The 21,970-nt window shown below is 39.2% G+C and overlaps 1 long non-coding RNA gene across 1 annotated transcript in view; it reads right to left on the bottom strand.

Annotated features, from left to right (window-relative positions):
• Window positions 1-20,320, bottom strand: part of LOC136016831 (uncharacterized) — a 91,104-nt gene extending 70,784 nt beyond the window's left edge. The window contains exon 1 of the long non-coding RNA XR_010613722.1: window positions 20,262-20,320. This is a non-coding gene — a long non-coding RNA (uncharacterized LOC136016831). The remainder of the gene's footprint in view (window positions 1-20,261) is intronic.
• Window positions 20,321-21,970: the final 1,650 nt, after the last annotated feature.

The following is a 21,970-nucleotide window of genomic DNA, read 5'->3' as shown; positions in this document are numbered from 1 at the left end:
TATTACTCGTGTCCATACTAAGAGAAGATGGCCATGACTAAAAGATGTAACATCAGTATAATCACCCTGACGGTTGTAATGAGGGAAGTCATTAGCTGCAAAGTGGAGTTGCAGAAACCTAATGTAATCTAACTTCCTTGTACATTCTGTAATCTTCCCTAAATAGCATTATAATGCCATGTCCAATTCATCTCTATCTCTTCACATATTTAAACAGAGTAGACAGTGACACACTGTCCTCTTTCTGAATTAAGCAGCTCAGTGACTTGTCTTAATTTGCATTCAAAAGTAAATGTCCAGTTCTTCATGAAAAGGTTATTCTTAGCCACACATATATTTTCTTCTTGGGAAGAAGAACTCAGTGAAACTCTTTCTGCGTGCTCCTATCTGTTATTCAAGTCATCAGTGTTTTCAGGCTTCATTATTGTTCAGATGCAATTTTAAACTCACCAGACCACCCCATCATGCCTTCTCCAAACCTACCCTCCTCATCAGCCTAACCAGCCACAAAAGCTGCTCTTTTGCTCTGGGCAAACCTCATATTGCTAAAGACACTGAATGTCTTAGCACACCAAAAGCAATTTTTCTTATGTGCATTTGCTGCTTTCCTTCCTCCACATAAATCCTTGCTAAACTGATCCCTCTCTAACATCCAATGAAGGCATTTATCATGTTTTAGTGACCAATTCTGCTCAGGCAGTGAATATGCTGTTCTGTTAAATATCTAGCAAATCCAGCACAGTATCTGCTATCTGAACCTTTAGAGGATTCCTGTTTTTTAAAGTCAGCCGTTAAACATTTCTAGTGGTGTTCAGCAATTATTTTTTTTCGGGGAACTCAGGACATGTGAGTAAAGTTGTCATCAACATCACACAATGGTTTGAGAGATTAAATACATCCAGGTGAATAACTAATTAAAAGAATGAATAGGTGGTTACCCTTTGCTCCTGTAATGAAGAGTTGAAACATTAATTTCCTGTCTTGTAATTTGATTTCTCATAAACTGTAATGTCATTCCCATTAGTAGCTGCACAAAGAAAAGACAGGTGGTGAGCAGAACTTGTGCAGGGATGCTTTAATGGTCATGCATTAGTCCCTGAAAGCTTTGAGATTAACACAGGAATGGCTAGACTTTAGTGGAGTCTGTTGACTTTGTCACTGCTCTATAAATCCTGTAGAAGACAGATTTTTGAAACGTATCCAAATATTCACATTTTAAAACCCATGAGTGTAGAAGGCTAATTCCTACCATCCTCCATCAACATTTCGGTCTAAGTTTGGCTCAGCTGTTGTAGATGGGAAGGCACAGAGAAGGTACATCTTTTCAACAGTGGTGGGCTGAGGACAGCGTAGTACTGTGAGGGTTTCCACAGGTGGTGATGACTTCCACAGCACCTGGGGTTGTACCATGGCCTGTCACAGCATACGCACAAACCTGGATGTCCCCATTGTGTGCCATGGTGACAGCATACCCATGTCAGAGCTCCCCAAGCGATGGGCTCAACTGTGGGAAAGAACTGTCTTGTATACTGTTCTCTATCATATCAGGGGTAAATATGGTTCTAAATCAAAATTTTTTGTCTCATTATGTCAAGCTTTCAACGGCAAAATAAATTTTTATCAAATCATGAAACCAGAGCCAACTGCACCATCTCTTCTACAAAATGCTACTTGGCTCTGCACAGAGGAAAGCTCCCAGGGAATGGACACACTCAAAGAGGAAGAGCAATCACTTTCCAGGTTGTAACAGGAGTCTTGTCCTCATCCTTGTCCTCATCAAAATTGTCCTTGTTGACCTTGAACTCCTCCTCCTCATCATCATCTCTCTTATCTTTGACCTCCTCATCCTCCTCATCTTCCTCCTTGCTGTTGTCCACACACTCAACCTCTTCGTTCTAGTCCTCCTCATACTACCCTAACACTCCTCATACTCCTCACGCTCCTCATCCTCATCTTCCTCCCTGTCTTCCACCTTGTCCCTATCCTCATCATCCTCTCCATCCTCCTCCTTAACCTCCTAATCCTCCTCATCCTCCTTATCCTCCTACTAGTCCTCCACTTCATCCTTATCCTGCTAGTGTTCCTCATTATCTTCATCATCCTCATCCTCATCCTCATCCTTGTCATCCTCCTCATCCTTGTCATCCTCCTCATCCTTGTCATCCTCCTTATCCTCTTTGTCCTCTTCCTTGTCCTTCTTGTCATTCTCCTCATCCTCTTCATCCTCCTTTTTCTCTTAGAACTCATCCTCATCCTTCTCATCCTTGTCCTTGTCCTTCTTTCCTTCCTCATCCTCCTCATCCTCGTTCTCAGCCTCTTACTCCTTGTCCTAATCATTGTCCTCGTGCTCCTTATTCTTCTCATCCTCCTTCCTGTCCTCCAACGTCCTGGGTTCGGCAATAGCAGTCATTTTTATTCCTTCTTAGTAGCTGGTGCACTGCTGTGTTTTTGACTTTCAGCCTGGGAACAATGCTGATCACACCATTGTTTTCAGTTGTTGCTAAGTAATGTTTACACCGATCAAGGACTTTTCAGTCTTTCATGCTCTGCCAGGCAGGAGGGACATGGGAAGCGAGGATGAATCAGAGACAGGACACCTGATCCAAACTAGTCAAAGGGGCATTCCATACCTAATAATTAAAGTGGGGGGAGTTACCCAGAAGGCCCAGATCACTGCTCATTCAGGCTGGGTATCGGTCAGCTGGTGGTGAGCGGTTGTATTCTCTTCCCTCGTTATTCCCCTTATCGCTATTATTATTGGTGGTCGTTATTCCCCTTATCGCTATTATTATTGGTGGTAGCAGCAGTGGTTTGTGTTGTACCTTAGTTACTGGACTGCTCTTATCTCAACCCGTGGGAGTCACATTCTTTTGATTCTTCCCCCTATCTCTCTGGGACCTTGGGAAGAAAGAAGTGAGGGAGTGGCGAGCAGATGAGTGTTTCTGAGTCGCTGGCAGGGCTTAAACCATGACACCACCTCATCCTCATCCTAGCCCTCATCCTTATCCTCATTATTCTTGTCCTCCTCATGCTCCTGCTCATTCTCCTCATCCTCCTCATTCCCATCCTTGTACTCCTTGTTCTTGTCATTGTCCTTATGCTCCTCAGCACGTGTCCTCCTCACCTTCCTCATCATTCTTGTCCTCATCCTTGTCCTCTAACTCACCCACATACTCTTTCTCTTCATCCTCCTCATCTTCTTTTTTTGTCCTCCACCTCATCCTCATCCTAATCCTTCTTTTCCTCCTGCTTGTTCTTGTTCTCATCCTCATCCTCCTCCTTGTCCTCCAGTTCGTCCTCACTCTCATCCTCTTTGTCCTCGTCCTCATACTCCTTCCCATCCTCCTCAGCTTCCTCAACCTCCTTTTTGTCTTCCACCTTGTCACCCCCTCATCCTCCTCCTCATCATTGTTCTTATGCTACTCATCCTCCTCGGTGTCCTCCTCCTCCACCTTGTACTTTCTTTTTTAATTTGTATAAATTGGTCTTAAATTTTTATTCCTGAAGTAATTAATAATGTATGTCCTTAAACCACTTCTGTCTTCCTCTCAAGACATGGTTTCAATCCAGACTGTAATGTATTATGTTATGTAACTTGAAAAATGCCCTTCATATATAGAAAGTTAACAAACTAGATCCACAGTTGTATCTAGACAACAAATATTTTTGTTACTGTTATCACTGTGTTGTTGCTATTATCCCCTTTTCACAGGTCTTGAAATAATAATGCAGTGCCACTCCTGCATAAGTATCCATAGGGCATCCAAAGCAAGGATGTGATCTGAAAAAGACATTGCCTTAAATAATCATCCAAATATTTTAAAATCTATAGGGTAATCACTCTCTGAAATTTATTATTGGTGTCTAATATCGAACAGAAAGAGTTGGGAAAACCATTCAGACTAGTTTTTGATGGCTAAAATTGTGACGTCAATGGTCGAAGAGGAAGACTATGAAAATTAAGACCAGTGTGTTAGCCCTATCTGAATACTTTAGCCACAAGGACATATTCTTCACACAGCCCTTAAAAATATGTGAAAGAAGTATTTGTATTTATTTAAAAAAATACCACAGAATACATACATTCACTGAGGAAGATAAAATGAATGAAACAAGTTGCCACTTGTAATGTTTCTTTCATTTGGTCTTCCATTTGAAAAATATGTCAAACAAATACATATCAATCAGCCACTTTAATCCTTGCAATCCTTGCAGAAAACTAGTAATTGCCAGTTCCCTTATAAATTTAAATTACTTATTATAACGTGCTCTCAGGTTCCTTTACTGAGGGCGAAATTCCTCCCCTTCTCTATACACAGTACGTTATTTCTTTAAAATACATATACATAAACACACACTTAAACAAACTCACATCTGGGTTTGACATTTCTGAGTCACTCGTCTTTTTTATATGCTAAACCATGCAGAGCTGCCCTTGGCACTAACCACTTCTTTTAGAGATGTGCCTGTAGTATGGGATTCTTGTATTGTATGATACTTGTTATACATGACTGCTAACTGTGTTATGCCTGCCCAGAGGGAACTCATCAGCTACAATCCATCTGCTTATTCACAGCTCCCTCATTGATTATTCATGGAGCAGCTGATTTAGAAAGCAGGTATTGGTCATATTTGTGATGACAAACCTGCATGTATCAAAACCTTAAGTGTTATCATTTCTGCTTTTGCCATATGTGACCTTGAGAGCATCTGGAAAATGTGGCAGGGCCTTGGGTTCAATATGCAGAATCTGGAGCTGGTTTGCTGTTTGTCACATCAGTAACTCTACTGTTTAGCATGGGCTTCTGCACATATGGATGATGTTCAGTCCTCTTTTGTTCAAGATGGAAAAAATATGTGCTCCTGTTGCTGGGAAAAAAACATACCAAAAACTTCCATAAACCTCAGATCCATTTAAAGACTAAATTACTAAAATAAAATTAAAAAAATAATATAAAATAAATAAAATAAAACAATAAAGGCAGCAAAAGTTTTAAAAAGAAATAGGCAACATTGATGGAAAAATTGTGGTGATTTTAAACTCAAAAGGTAGCTGTAACTAAGTTTGGCTCACAGTGAAACTGGACTCCACTAAGCTTAAATAGTCCATACTAGAGGTGTGCCATGGACTAAACCTCAGCAGACGTGCAATACTTTGTCTTGTTTTTTTCCATAGCCATGTGTAAAACCATGTCTTTGTGATGTCCAAGAGAAAGAGTAGTGGTGACACTTAAGCTAATTCACAGATGAAAGAAAAATTATGACATGAATTAAGAAAGGAGAGAAAAATGTTTATTAAAAGAAAGGTTTAGAACACAGGTGTCCTCATTAGCCTGTGGAAGGAATAACAGATTATACTACAGCAGAGTTATGTCAGGCCTTGAAAAAAGGAGGCAAAAATCCTAAAGCAAGTTGCAAGAAAAGTAAGTGAGGGAGTATAAGATGACTTGTTGGTTTTCTTTCATTTTTTCTGTTTGCATTCCTGAGACCTGGGTAAGATGTTGGATGCCATACTGCCAGATGTGGAAGAGGAAAGGCAGAAGTTCGGGGGGGGGGGGTGTGTGTTAAGTTCTTACTGCTCTGGGTGATGCCTGATGTCATTTCATACATGATTCTGGAAAGACTGGAATCGTGAGACATCGTGGTGATCTTAAGGATGAGCTGAACTGCATCTTTCTCTCAGGAATAAAGTTGATAAAGGTGCTTGAGTCGTTCAGTCCACCTCTCCTTCCAGTAATTTCTGTAGTTGCTATGCATTATTAGAGTACAATAAATTTCATTTATTCGCTTAAAAAAAAAAAAAAAAGCAAACAGACAAAAACTGCTTTTCATCCATCTACTTTTTTAAAGTGTAATATTAGGTCAACAGTAAACAAATGTCTACAGGCAGGAACTAGCATCTATATTTTAAGGCAGACAGAAGGTTGATTCTTCTCTCATGACATTTCCTGTCTTGTTATTGATTTTCTAAGTCTTTCTAAAAAGAGTTTTAAATTCATTAGGGATTAACTCTTTTTCAATAAGTCATCAGTAAATAAAGCACATGATGAATCACTGTTGATGACACCAACTTAAACTAGAATGACTTTTCTAATTGAGGTAACATGTAAAACTGTTGTTAATAAACTGCAGAGATAATTTTTCATCTATTTGGCAACTAAATTAGGAAACTATATGGGGATTTTAATGTTAATTGCAATAAACAGTATGATTCTTGCACTGCTGAAAAATGCCAGACAGCTAGTCTGTAGTTTATCTACAGAACATTGAAGTTGTAGCTATAGGAGTTCCTCGTATTGCCCTCTAAATACATCTCAGTGTTGTTCTGGGTGGATGTTTGAAACACATCTTATTTTTCATGCCTCTTTCCATCCTTAAACACTCTCTTTTGAGACTACCTTGTGTTTTGAACTGTGAAAAGGCTAGAGGATGTTCTTGTTCTGCTGCTGAGGTCTGGGCTGAGGCCACCCCACAAACATTAGTTAGTAATATGTAGAGGAATTCCTCCACTTAATGACAGAGCTCCAAGAGGAGATGGTTGAGGAGTATCACTGGCGGTAAGAGAGAGATAGACTCACGGAATCACATCTTACCTTCCATGAGACAAACCCAACAGGCAGACAGGGCACGCGATCAGGAGTATTCCCTACCCTCTCTCCACCTGGTTGAACACAGTGACACAAGGGATAGGGGGCAATGGCAACAATTCCTGTCTGGTGAAGCAGGCATGACTCCTCAATGACTACTCCACCTTCCCAGGTGTCCTTGCATAATAGATATGAGACTCTGCAAGCAGAGCCAGACCATAATGAGGATAATGGTTCATTCATCTATCATGGAGGTGTTGCCAAGTTTAAGTCAGCCCATCAGAACTGCATCAAAACTGCTTCCATGAAGAAAAAAAAGGACAGGTCCCTGTCATAGCAGAATCCCTTCTGAAGAGAACAGCAGACCCAATATGCATACCGGCCTACTTCTTAGGGAAGTCTGCTGTCTTCCTGGGCATGGGTTAAAGATGTGAAAAATACTGTGTTCAGTTTTGGGCCCTTCACTGCAGGAAAGACATTGAGATGCTGGAGCATCTCCAGAGCAGGGTAATATAGCTCTTGAAAGGTCTGGAGAAAAAGTCTTATGAGGACCAGCTGAAAGAACTGGGGTTGTTTGGCCTGGAGAAAAGAAGCTTAGGGGAGACCTTATCACTCTCTACAGCTGCCTAAAAGGAGGCTGTAGCAAGGTGGGTGTTGGTCTCTTCTCTCAAGTAACAAAGTGACAGGACCAGAAGAAATGACCTCAAGTTGATCAGATGTTAGGAAATATTTCTTCACTGAAAGGGTTGTCAGAGATCAGAGCAGGCTGCCCATAAAAGTGGTGGATTCACTGTCCCTGGAGGTATTTAGAAGACATGTAGATGTGGCACTTAGGGACATGGTTTAGTTGTGGATTTGGCAGTGCTAGGTTAATGGTTGGAGTCCATGTTCTTAAATATATTTCCAAATGTAAATGATTCTGTGATTCTATCAATAATCACAGATTTGAGACCAGAATGGTGTCAGTCTTTATAACTTAGTCTCATATCCTGAGCCTCTGGGGATAAATTATATCTTTATAACCTTGTCTGCAGGCATTTTGATCAGGCTTCTTAAGATATTAGAGTATATTTATGTTAATTTCTATATCAACAACAATTACAGGTGTGTCAATACTGTGGGCAGTTTTTTCTTCTGTAGTTCTGTCACCTAGATTTGCCTCTTAACTATGTCCCAACTACATAATGGGAAGAAACATGGATGTTCCCAGTCCTCCCATTCGCCCTGACTTCCCATGAAAAGAAACTCAAAGGTTTTGGAAAACAGGGAGCTACACTGTGCTCCAGCAGTGGGGAACCAGGAATATGGGATGCTGCAGAGAGTGCAGTTGCCCCAGAGCATAGCTGCAGCCTTTGAAGTGGACTGCAAAGGTAGTAACTGACAGATGCTTGCTCCCTGAGGAGATACCTCCAAGGATTCATTTATAAGACTGTGACCTTTGTGATTAAAAGGGAGGTATTTCTAATTGGTTATGTCTGATTTCTGCAGTGAACTAAACATTTTCTCAAAGCCAGTTTCATATCCTTGTCTTCATGCATTTTTCAGTAAATCAGACACATGTAAAGGTTTTGCATTGTTTTTCTTCTGAATTACCTTAATATATTTTGTTCATCTGTTCATACTGATTTCTGTTATCATAAATAGATATCCAGAGTCTTCTTACAATGAATATTTAAATGTAATGAATTTTTTATGTCTTATAAGATTGGATCTCAACTTGTCATAAACGTGTAGATTATGCTTAAATTTACTGACTAAACATAATAACTGCTGGATGACATTAAGAAAAAAAGGTGAATCCAAATCCTTCTACAGAAATGCAGGGTAATAAATTAATCCAAAGACAAGCTGTAACATCTGGTTTGGTTATTTGGAAGTTTATATTCACTGTTTCATGAGGGAGGTTTTTCCTTGGCTTAAACTTCAGTGTTTGGGTTCCTGACCCTGCTACTTTTACTCCACAGAGTGACTGAGATGCACCATTCCATTTATGGCATTAACCTGAATGGGACCTACAAAATTTGGATGTTGGACCTGATCCAAAAGGGGATTTTTGTTGGCTATAAAGGACTTTAAAACAAGCTTTTAGAGACAGGCAATGGTTTGTCATACACAGCTGCTCTTAGAGCCAAGCAGCAATCCTGTAAACTGCTTCTGAGCTCACCTGCTAAGTAACATAGCATCAGAGGCATGCAAACAGGTGAATAGTCAGCAACCCATAGTCAGTGGATGAATAGTCGCATAGCAAGAAACTTCGTCATGGCATGCTTAAGGCACTGCACAATGCTAAGGAGAGTTTTCTTTTAACCCGCACAACTGCAGGATATTAATTATAACCTCGAAAGGGAAGAATTCAGGAATCCTGTTACAATAACAGTATTTGTCCTTTCCTCCCCCACACTGATGACATAAAGTATTCAAAAATCATGATATGAGTTGAAATTTATAAAGGTTAAAAAAAATATTTTTCTCTTAAGTATTTTTTGTTCTCTTAAGAAATATTTTAAACAATAATGTAAAAATCATTGGAATATTATAAATATGTCAAAGGTATGTGATATTCACAGTATAATTCTACAGAAAATACTAATTGTTAGATGTGGCCAAAGCAGAATCTCAATCACCTCTCATGGATATGTTCATCTTTTGGACTCTGACCTCCCTGTAACCTTCCCGTGTGACTCCCTGTGGACATGTGTGAGTCCAGGCAGCTTATTTTAGGCAGTGGGAGTTTAACTGCAAACTTCCATCTGCCAATGTTTATTCTTGATGAATCATGTGTCAAGTACTATCACATTCTGGATCTGCTTTATGTCTGTTTCTCTGCCAAGAATACTAGAAATATACCATACCCAGACATACGGGTACAAACCCAGAAACAAAACAAAACATAATAAAAGAATTTGGGAGTGTGGGGTGTTGTTTTGAGTTTGTTAGTTTGTTTGGGTTTTTTTTTAATATGAAACCCACAAATTTATAAGTCTGTCCCTTTGCATATTCAAGAGATGGAGTCTTAGTGCACTAAACTAAGATGCAGTTTAGTGCAGAGTCAGAGAACATATATCTAAGTTAATTATTCAATGTACATTCATAAGCAAAAGCATGCATGCCCATTCAAATAAAGGAACAGGTGCTGTATGGCATGGCTTAGTTAATAGCAGAAGAGCACAGCAAAGACAGGAAACCAGCAGAACAATGTTCATGAACTTTAATGTCTTCTTGCAATAAAAAGTCTAGCTCTTTGTGATAATGACTATGTTTGAGGAAATCACAATCTATTTTGGATATGTCCACGTGTTGTGGTTTAACCTGGTACACAGTTAAACAGCACACAGCCGTTCACTCATTCCCTCACAGTGGGATTAGGGAGAGAATCAGAAAGAAGATAAACTCATGGGATGATATAAAGACAGTTTAATAGCATAAAAACAGAAAAGAAAATAATAATAATGGTAAAGGACTATACAAGTGATACACAGTGCAATTTCTCACCACCTCCTGATTGATGCCCCAGCCAATCCCTAAGCAGCAGGCCGTCACCTCAAATCCCCCCAGTTTTATTGTTCAGTACAATATCTCATGGCATGGAATATCCCTTTGGACAGTTGAGGTCTACTGTACCGGCTGTGTCCCTTCCCAGCTTCTTGTACACCCTTAGCCTGCTCACTGGCAGGCCAGTATGAGAAGATGAAAAGTCCTCTACTTAGTGTAAGCACTGCCCGGCAACAATTAAAACATTGGTGTCTTATCAACTTAATTTTCATTCTAAATCCAAAGCACAGCACTGTATCAGCTACTAGGAAGACAATTAACTCTCTTCCTGCTGAAACCAGGACACAAAGGCAGAAAAAAAGGCAGAATTCATGGCAATGATGTGATTTGCTCATCCTATATGACCATGTCTACCAAAATTTAAGTCCCAAGAAGGCCTGAAATTCTCCTCCTGTAGCCATGCAAAGGTAGAGAATGAAAAAGTCTCCTCTGCTTTAAAAATCTAGATAAGTGTGTTTCATTTTTGTGTGGAAAGCTCAGTCATCTTCTGTAGAATATGCTTACATATCAAGATTTGTGTCTTGTACATACAATGTCAAAACAAGAAAAACTAGAATCCTCACAGAGTCACAGTACACAGATCACTGTGATTTTTAACAGAAGACATCAATTTTTATGAGACTTCTGATATAATGACATTGGACAACTTTAACAAAATTCAAAACCCGCTTATGTCTTGCTCCCGATCACATGAGTTCCAAACCACTTCTATTTAAAAACATTCCTTTTAGATATTTTAATATTTTTATTTTTTCTTTTTATTTTTTACTTTTTTTTGTGTGTGTGTGTGTGAGCTTCATTGATGTTAAAGAAGGACAAAAGAAAAAAAAGTATTGATGAGAAACAGGAATCTCTATTATGAAATTTCCTTTTCTTCCAGTCAAAAAAGGCTTGATTGACCAAAAAGTAGCAGTAAATCAGCAACATTGCTATTATTCAGTAAGATATCAATTCCCTTTTTAATGTTCATTCTGATACAGTAGAAAGTCTTCCCTCACACTGGTTTTGCCCCTATGCCCTACACTTGGGGACATGTGTCTCACTCTTGGGCCCGTTTAGCGGACTAGTGAAAGTATGTTTTTCCGTTCTGCCCCACAAACAGATAATGCATTCTCAGCATCTTCTCTACGTGTTTCAATATAATTTGCTCTTCAAATTTATACAGTTATAACTTTTCCAATAAATTTCCTTTAGAGTTAAACAAAAATTCTAGTTGAATAATTCATTCAATGTATTTAACCCTGTACTCTGCAGCCAAATAGCCAGGGGCACATCAAAACATTTTTGAATGTGCTTGTTATTTTAATCAATATGACAAACATCTTTATGATTATTTTTTTAATGTATGGATTGACTGTGCTTGATTGTGAATGGTCAGTTAATCACCCAGAATAGTTTATGAACAGTTGATGGAATGAAACCACTTCTAGAACAATTACAACTGCATTTGCCAATCTATAATGATATGTGAAGCACCCATTACCATAGTATCTGAAAATGAATATATTTAAATGTTTGAATCCATTGCTGCTACTACCATATGTTCAGAAATCGTACTACTCATGTACTTATTGTTAACCTAATGTGCTCTTCTAATCAGTAGATCTCACAATATTCACAAAGGGGGTCAGTGTTATTATTTCCATTTAATAGCTTTGAAAATCAAAATGTATTGACACCACATCTTCAAAGAATTAGAGCTCTGTGACAAAGAATATTTCCTCATACACTGCCTTTTTTTCTGCTTGAGCAATGTTCAACAGTGATGGTCATATTGCTCGCATTGGCTTACAGATAACAGCACAACACTTGAGGGCCATACGTCTTGCTCAGCAGTTAAGGGCTAGTTGAGCATGTGCCAAAATAAAATATGGCTGGTATGCAAAGATGACTATAAGCCAATCATCTTACTCTGCAAATAGTGGACATCCCAGGGCTGCTGCACTGCACAGCAGCAGACTGCATGACAGATTCTCCCCTTGTGTAGGGATGTCTCTCAAGGTTACTCCTCAAGGTTGAGAGATTCCCTGCCATAACAGATTCTTGGTAAGTGATTAATACCATACTAAACTTTGAAATCTTACCTAAGTAATATAAAGCATGGATTGTGCACCTATAATCCTTTAGAAATAAACTGTTGACCAATTCTAGTGGACTAAGTCTGGATCTAGCTGCACTTAAACTTCCTTCTGAGAAAGAGCTTAGAAAGCAGGCGCGCCCGTTCTGAACCTCATGACTCAATAGGAGAGTCTCCGTGGCAGTTTTGTCTGACTCTGTGCAATAAACAACCAGGTGTACCTTGCCATCAAATCTTGTTAAACCACTGTCACATTTACTATCAAACTTCGTTAAATCACTGATTTATATCAAGAAACATGTTGCTATTTCTGTTTTACAAGTGAAGTGCATTACTCCATTTGCAACAAGCTCCTTCTCCCATTCCTGTCCTGGATTCGGTTTCTTTCTTTTGCAGCAATTTCTATGCATGTGTCCTACCAAATCAGACAATGTATGCCAGAGCAACTCTCTTGAAGCTTCCAACAGCTATGTAGTAATTTTGTTCAGAAACACAATACTGCATGTACACCTGCAGATTTGTTTTTCCCTTGAAGAATCCAGTCACTAATAGAGACAAAAAGCAGGGAATATTCCTGTATTTTTTTTCCCACAATGAGCAGTTATTGGATGTTATACTTCCACATTATACCTTTCTGAATCAAAGTAATTTAACATAACTCGGTCCCTTATTTTATCTAGTATGATTTGAATCCCTTTTATCTTTTATTAAGTTGCTTTTTAAATCTTGTTAGGGTAATTCACCTATTATAAGGTCAGCTGAAGAGTGGGGAAGTCTGGTGACTAGGTTGCAAAGGTGATGAAATATGGAGTTTGGTCCAGGTTGTTTGCCAAATAAAGGATCCATATTTCATTTCTGATAATAGGGTCATATAAATTGAATGTGAGGTTTAACCATATATGGATGAATCATAACAAATACATTTAAACACAGGAACCACGCTGTGTTCTGATTGTGTTTACCCAGTCACCATTCTCTTGGGATTGCTTCATGTTTTCTTATCCTAGCAGAGACACCAGTTCAGATGCATTTATTCCCTTGAGTTTAGCACTTACTTATTCAGGTACAGAACAAAACTACATCAGGTATGCATATCAATGGAGAAAAAGTATGCACATTCAAGCTCAGAACTGATTCTGCTAAGAGCTTTTTCAGTTTGGTTTAACACCAGCAGGTTCACAGATCAACCTGGGGTTTCCCTCCTGTACCAGCACATGTTCTTTCTTTCACTGTGTGAATCATTTTTCTACACATTTCAGCTGTGTATATACAGACTTTTAATCTAGGGGTTAAAATCATCACATTAAGTTCTTACTACATATCTTAAACAGATCTACTTGATAAGCTAGCACTTCATTATGTTGTTTCTGCCTCACACACTTCAACTCAAACCACCAAATTTCAGCAGTTCACCCTCTCTTCAGTGGAAGGTTCATTTGTCATCTATTTGTTCATCCATCATAATACATCACCTAAAATAGCAATATTAGGTAGTTGCATTGTGATGGTTCCCTATGAAGGAACAACCTCTTAATGACAGAACTGAAAAGGAGCTTTTCCGCAGTACAGTACACTGATAGCAGAATCACCAAGGAAAAAGAGGGTGTGATCAAGTGCATAGTGTGCTGTGCCACCACGGAGCAGAGCTTGGTCCATTCACTTTGATTTTTTCTAAATTCTCTCGAGTCAAGTGAGTAAAATCCCCAGGATATCCTGACTGATGAGGGAGTGATAGCCTCTTTATTCCCCCTGTACAATACCAAATTTTCATGAAAAGGAAAATTAACCTCAAAACACTGGGGGATGGAGCAAAAAATGAGTCATGATACCTAAATTTGGGAAGATAATCTCAGCTCTGCTCCTGGTTAACACTGACAGTTTGCTCTTCTACTTCCTTTTTGTACAACTCTGTAACAGCTCACCTTAGCCGGCACTTGAACTATTTGCATTATAAATACCACTATTGCAGGTGTTCTTTGTGCTCGTGGGGAAAGCTCATGACTTTAATATTTATATCAGGAAGAATGGATGAGCATGGCTAACTTTTTTCCTTTCATTTCAGCATACATATCTTACATGACAAGTTCTGTGAAAGACTTTCAAAATGATCCAAAGGGCAAACTGGGACAACAGCAAATATGTGAAGAGAAGAAAACCTTTTTCCGTAAAACCAGGCCTCCTTGAACACCAATAGTTTATTGTAGTGTTGTAATCTACATTGTTTGCATATTTGTGAACCAATTATCCCATCACAGAAAACAATTTTTAAGTGCTCAGCATTTTTTTTTAAATTGCTAATATTGGTGATGTCACCAGAATTGAGATTGTTTTAACTACAGGAGATCATTCGATTTTATCAGTCCTTTGAAGGTGATTCATCTGTAACTCAAGCAACAGTTTAGAAAAGTATCTGTAAGATATGTTTACATGAATGGATTTTGAAGAGCAGAAATGCTTTACTTTGATAGGAAAGTGACAATTTACTGGTTTAGGCTTCACAGTACTAAAGGGAAAAGGCCTTTGAAGTATCTCTTGGACACATATACTTTTCTACTTTCTGTCTTTTATTCACCTATGTTTTATTTGTTGATTGTTGTCTTCTTTACTGTTTCACACAGGTGGATACTACACTTGACAATATGAAAAGATTTGTAGGAAGCCTATCCATATATTCAGCAGTAACATAATTAATTAATCACTATCATAATCTCAGAACACAAAGTTGATATAGATCTGCTTGGTCTACCTTAGGTACTAGAATCAGTCTGGCTAAGCAGCAGTGGAGATTCTGCCAAGTTAATTTGTTCTGTTGAATCTACATATACCAGCTAGGGTCCACATGATGACAGGGTACTTCTCCATGATTATATGAATTTTGTGACTGCAGCCGCTAAGAACGTAGTTGCATATGACTGAAATGTCTATTTATATGACCTTAGCCTCAAAAGAATTTCTCTGAAATGTCTTAGATTAGTCCTAGGGATGTTGGTAGAGTCTTTATTGTCTCCAGCCACATAAATTTGGGATGGTTTTTTTGATGTCCTGCATAATCCTGGATACATATTATCCATAAAATCTTATGGATATTGTCATTTAATCCAAGAAGATAACCACATATTTTCTAAGTTGCTTGACTTTTCTCTCTAATGTCTGAACTGCAGCATTGAGAATCTCTTCCAGACCACAGGTATGAGAAAGCACTCTCAGGAATTTTACCTGGAATGCCTTTTCTAGCACTTAGATATTTATGCTGTCAAGTATTGCATAGTTTATAGATGTTTAAATTATCAAGTACTTATTCATTGGTTTCATTATATAGTTTATTCTCTCCTCATCTCACTTTCATAACTGCTGTGGTGTTAATACCAATAGAAGTTAGCTACTGAGGCAGAGCTATGAAACACTACGAGCTTCAGCATAAAACCACTATCTATGCCTATAAAAGTGTTAAATAAAATCAATGCACTGTGCTAAGAAGTCCCAGTGTAATAAAACCAGGGGGAAAAAAAAGCTCTTAAAGCTCCTTTTGAAGACATCACTGCTGTGTTTTGGAGAAGGAAAAAACTTCATATACTTTGAAAGGCAAAGATCCAGGGAAAGGCAAAGATCCAGGAAACACAACTTCCCTCACTTTCTGCAACCCAAGTCCCACACGGGAAGTACAGTGATGGCAAGGCATCATGGGGAGACATGCTACCATTCAAGAAGCCAACCTCTACAAAGGCTGATAGCATGATGTGGCTTGCTTTTCACTTTCTGCCTTTTTCCTTTTTTGTCCTTCCTTTCCCTTTTCCCAGATGTTACTAATCAGCTCTTTTCTTCCCAACTCCAAAAACTTAAAAAGAGGAAATGCTGGCAGGTGTCTTTAATTACACTCAGACTGTCTTTAACAGCCTGTATCTGTGTTATCTGAAACATTGATGTTTTCCACAGAAAGTTTAAAGAGCTTGTAAAGATGTCAAAGATTGGTATTTAAGAGTTCCCTAGCAAACACTGGTTTACATATGAATTCACTCACATTAATTACCACTACCAATTCAAAGATGCTATTCTGTATTTGCAAACTCAAAGCTGTTATGTGGAAAATGTAAATCATGAAAATTATTACAGCAAAATAATATCTTTTTAATATTACTAAAATTTAAAAATTAGGCTAAATTAACCCATTTTGCAACTAAGAATATTTTCATATACCTACTGAACAAGAATACATATTTGAATTATATTTGACAAATAATTTCATGTTTTAGCATATAAAAACCTTGTTATCTTCCAGGCGACTAAGAAGTATTAATCAATTTCAGGTCTCAGATCTCTTGTGAAGTAATGAAAAGGATATTTTGCTCTTTATAATAATCTCTAACAAATTAATGGAGATTATTAGCAGTGGTTTCAGCAAGTTCTGTGTACCAGGGGAGGTTTCTTACATCCAAAACCATGAGTATCTTTGTTGCTAATACAGACCTGCAGCAGCAGCAATTTCCTTGCATTATTCTGGACATGACCTTGGTGAGTGAGTATCCCAGCAGTCTGCACCCTTCTCCTGATATAGTCTAGTTTACACAACACTCCTAATCAAGGACTGTGTCTACCATCAAACTGCACCCTTTCCTTCTGCTGAAGCATTTCATTCTATGGGGATCTTCATGCACTTCTTACACAAAACTTCAACTCAGAAACACTAACTCAATAATTAAGAAAAATTAACCTACGGTGGATGAAATCTCACAAATATTCTCAATGCTTTCATCAGAGCCAGGTTTAATATAATTTTAACTTTCTAGTTTCCTCCAAGCTCTAGTTTTGTTACAGTATGACATCACATCATGCATTATAATATTGTTCCATGCATTACAGAACACTCCTGTAGTTTAGAGCCTGTCTAGAGTTTTAGAGTAAAGGGTTGTCTAAATCATTACTGAGCAGCGATGGAAAGTTTCTCAGTTGGTTGGTTGGGTTTTTTTGGTCTCTTTTTCTTTTTGAATATCCCATTTTGGTGTTGCTATGATGAGGCAATCCAAAGCTAATACAAAATTCTGAGATATGGTTTATTTTAACCCACATAACAAGAGGAGATGGGAAAGGGAATGTGCTGTGATTAGAATGACAGCTTTCATGGACAAAGAGTAGAATTTGAAAAAGCAGAAGCTGATTTATCTATAAACTTAATTCAGCTTTATGAAGCAGAAGATAGTCTGAAACTTAGAGAAAAGGTTTCTCAGACCTTCACCTACGTAAAGAGTAAGGAACACAGCACACTCAACAAATGACATGCAATAGGCACATTACATTACCAAAAGAGTTATCAGCTAGACAAAGAACCTAAAAAAACCCCAAAACAATGTTATCAGCATGTTTAGAAACTACTCAGGAGTCAGCTCAGCTAGAAAAGACAGCAGGGCACATTTAATGAACTGCACAACACTCAGCTCAGGTTGTGCCTTCTGAGCCTACAAGCATTTAAAAAACATCTGAAAAAAACATTTTCAAAAAGCATAGCTCTTGCCATGCCAATGTCCTTGGTGAAATAAACTCAATGCGCTCTTACCTTAACAGATTACTTTCTTTTTTTTTTTTTTAGGTACAATATCTACCTGGAGAACTTTTAAAATTTGGAAATATCTATATATGCCTTTCCTTTCCCATAATCTTTTAAAGAAACAGCATTTTGGATATACTTAACAATCATAATGCGTCCATAATATATCAAAGTAAGGTCATTTGAATTGCATAACTGGCCATATCTCACACTCTAACCTGAGTATATTTGAAATCCATAGCATTTTTAAGGCAATAAAAATTCTACTCCCATAGCTTTCTGTGAGCAAAATCCTGCATCATTTCAGACCCTCGCAGGTCCCTAAATAGGCAAAGATTAGGATCATACTAAAATCCAGGCTGGAAGGGAATTCAGTAGATCTCTAGTCCAATTTCTTAGTTCAAACAGAGTCATTTATAATATCAGACTAAATTATTCAGGTCTTTATCCAGTCTGGTCTTGAAAAACATTAGGATGGAGGATGCACAAAGTCCCTGGACAACCCATGTTACTGCTTGGCTGCATTCATGGTGAAAAAAGTTTTCCTTTTACAGTCTGAAGGTCTTTAATTTCACCTTATTCATGTTTTTCTCTTGTCATCCTTCCACCTACCATGATGAACACCATGGCTTCCACTTCACAGTAACCTCTACCTAGGTACTGAGTGTGTGGCGACTGCTACTAGGTCCTCTTGAATCTGTCTTTTCTCCTGGCTGAATGAGCTCTTGTTCCTCCTGCTCATAGGGTAGGTGCTCAAGCTCATAGCCATGTTTGTAGCCCTCTGGTCAACATGATCTATTTTATCACATATGTCTTGCTTCAGGAAGGCATAAACTCCAGATAGCATCTACGTGCAGTCTGGTGAGTGCTGAGCAGAGGGAGATAATCGCTTCTCTTGATCTACTGCTATGATCCTGTTCATACAGGCCAGGATCTCTCTTTGGTGCCAGGGCACACCAGTAACTCCCATTCATCTCACTGTTAACCATGACCCCAAGGGCCTTTTCAGGACAGTTGCTTCCCAGCCTATATAGCTGCAAAGATTTCCTCCTTCTCATGTGCATGACTGTGAGTGACTCATGTGCACGTCGTTTTTGAGTTTCACAATTTTCCAGTTGAACCCATTTATCTAACCTACGTAAGTCTCTCTGGATGGTAGCTGAATGGTGGCTCCATCTTTGAATGTGTTGACTGCTCCCAATTTGGTGCCATTTGAGAACTTGAACCAGCACTCTATTACTTGCCCCACATCACTGAAAAAGGTTTTGAATTGTAAGGGTCCCAAGACGTCCCTCTGCTAATGAGTACTTCACTTGTCACATGCATCCAGGTAAAGCCTAGCCAGTTAACTCTCTAAGTCAAATCATTCAAGCTCTTTTTCACTCAGCTAGTTGTCTACTCAGCCAAACCATAGCATCCCAATTTGGATACAAGTATATTGACGGAGGCAGCAACAAAAGGTTCACAGAAGTCAAAGTAAATGGCACCTATTGCTCTCTACCCATCCACCAACCTGGTCATTTTATCACATAAGATTAAAACATCTTCTTGTGTAAAATACAACCTTGGTAAATATATACTGGCAGTTGCCAAAGACTTCATGTGCCCAAGATCATGCAAAATGACTCATTCTGTGAGTTTCTTAAGGACTAGAGTGACTTCTGCATGCTTACGTGTGTTGTAACAGATGACATCTTTAAATATGAAAACATTGCTTTCTGCCTTATATTTTTACCATGCAATGTCATCCTTGCCTGAAAAAAGTGCCTTCACTAAACAGTTCACTAGATATTTGATAGATATTATATAGTGTATTATAGATACACTTTTGTATAGATATTGTATAAACAATGTATTATAGTTCAGAGTTCCATTTTCAGGACATTTTCCCTGATTTTCCAAAATATACAAAGGCCACCATCGATTACAATATTTTACCAATGTTTTCTTATTTACCGAGCCCCCAGGAGACCCTCCAAGTTCTTTCCAGTGTGCCAAAATGCACCCTAAAAGACTCTTTTTCAAGATCCCTTCACTCTGCTGATTTTCCATTATCAGTCTCACATTCACACACACACACACGGGATCCCACAGACACACTCCACACAGTCACAACACTGGAGACAGAGACTAAAATTCTATCAAACAAACAACAGTTAATAACACAGTTATAGCATCCTGTCACCAATACCAAAGCACACGACCAAAATCCTTAACGTAACAAGCCACAAAATAAATCAAATACCAACAAGATCCAAAACCATTTCCACAAGACACCCCCTGTGTCTTGTAGGACCCAAACCACAAGAAGCCCCCTGCTTCTTGTGGGTGTATACCAAACGGACGCTAGCAGCCGGGTATACGCCTTTACCTACGAGATTTCCTATCTCGATTTACGGAAGGCTTCCAAACCTTGCGTACGCTTACCAAACCAACCCAGTTACCAATTTAGTCTTTATGCAAGATGCCCCCTGCACCTTACAGACTATACAAAAGAAAAGAATACCTTTTATGAAGATGGTCCTTGTCTGCTCCTGCAGTGATCCGAATGAGTCGAGGGGTCCCTCTGGGAAAAAATACCGAGGGCCCTAGGGAGCCCTGTCCTCAGCGGGTCCTGCAGCCGAGCAGAAAGGGTCCCATCTGAGTCTCCAGATTGATTCGGAGAAAACTCCAGGAACAAACTTGCCAACAAAGTTTTCAAGGTGACAAGCAGCTACTCTTTATTGCGGCGCCGGGAGACACGGGGGATAGCTCCTCCTAACGTGTGTCTGTCTGTTGCTCTACAAGCTGTCCTTATACAGTCCCTGGGCATACATACATTACGTCATTTTCCAGAAAGTTCCCTGCATGCGTACAGAATTGTGGTGGTGGTCTCTGAGGGTTGTTTACTTCTTCCAACAATCTTCGTCACTTCTGGCAGCCTTTGGAGCACGCGCAGTAGATGCTCATACCAGTTTAATTGGTTCGTTAGCACAGGAGACATAATAATCCTCCTGTCCTCCTACTTATCAGTTAGTTTAACTGTAGCCCATCCTGGACACCTGCCATTCCCAGATGCTCCTTATCCCTGTGTCCTGTTCCTCTAGACTGTTTTTCTTAAAACTCTGTCAACTATAACAATTTATCTTGTACAAGAATGCTCAGTGTGTTCTCTAGCTGCACTCTATTTTTTTTTCTATGTATCATGCACTTTAGTAATTTTCCATTGCTACTGTTACAAAGCCATCAAACTTAACATTACTTAAAACTGATTCTAAAGGTTTATATATTCCATTTTGTGATTTTCTGTCCCCCTTTTTTCAGGTCCCAACACCAATCCCTGAAGTACACCACTCATTACCGGTCTCCAGCTGGACATTGAGCCATTGACCACAACTCTTTGTGTGCGGCTGTCCAGCCAGTTCTTTATCCACCGGGCACACATATCAGTTAGTCAAGTATGTGTCATGCTTTTGTCAGTGCTCAGCATGAAAGAGTTAGGGAGAATTTGAACAGAGGTTCCATCTGTAAAGTCAATAGCTACTAGCATCATAGAATCATAGAATGGTTAGGGTTGAAAAGGACCTTAAGATTATCTAGTCCCAGCTCCCATGCCATGGGCAAGGATACTTCATACTAGTAGCCCAAGGGTCTGTCCAACCTGGCCATGAACACTGCCAGGGATGGAGCATTTACCACTTCTTTCGACAAACTGTTCCAATGCCTCACCACCCTCACAGTAAAGAACTTCTTCCTTATATCCAATCTAAACTTCCCCTGTTTAAGTTTTGACCCATTACTCCTTTTCCTATCACTACAGTCCATGATGAAGAGTCCCTCTCAAGCATCCTTGTAGGCCCCCTTCAGATACTGGAAGGCTTCTATGTCTCCATGCAGTCTTCTCTTCCCCAGGCTGAAGAGCCCCAACTTTCTCAGCCTGTCTTCATATGGGAAGAAATATGGGAAGACCCCAGCCCTTATCATTCTTGTGGCCCTCCTCTGGACTTATTCCAACAGCTCCATGTTCTTATGTTAAGGTCACCAGAACTGTACACAATACTCTAAGTGGAGTCTCACAAGAGCAGAGAGTCAGGATCACCTCCTTCAACCTTCTGGTCATGCTCCTTTTGATGCAGCCCAGGATATGTTTGGCTTTCTGGGCTGCGAGTGCACACTGAAGCAGGCTTGTGTTCGGTTTCCCATTAACCAACACCCCCAAGTCCTTTGCCATTGAAA

Source organism: Lathamus discolor, chromosome 6, assembly GCF_037157495.1.
Source record: "Lathamus discolor isolate bLatDis1 chromosome 6, bLatDis1.hap1, whole genome shotgun sequence".
NCBI classification, from domain to species: Eukaryota; Metazoa; Chordata; class Aves; order Psittaciformes; family Psittacidae; genus Lathamus; species Lathamus discolor.
This window is presented reverse-complemented; position numbering and strand designations above follow the sequence as displayed.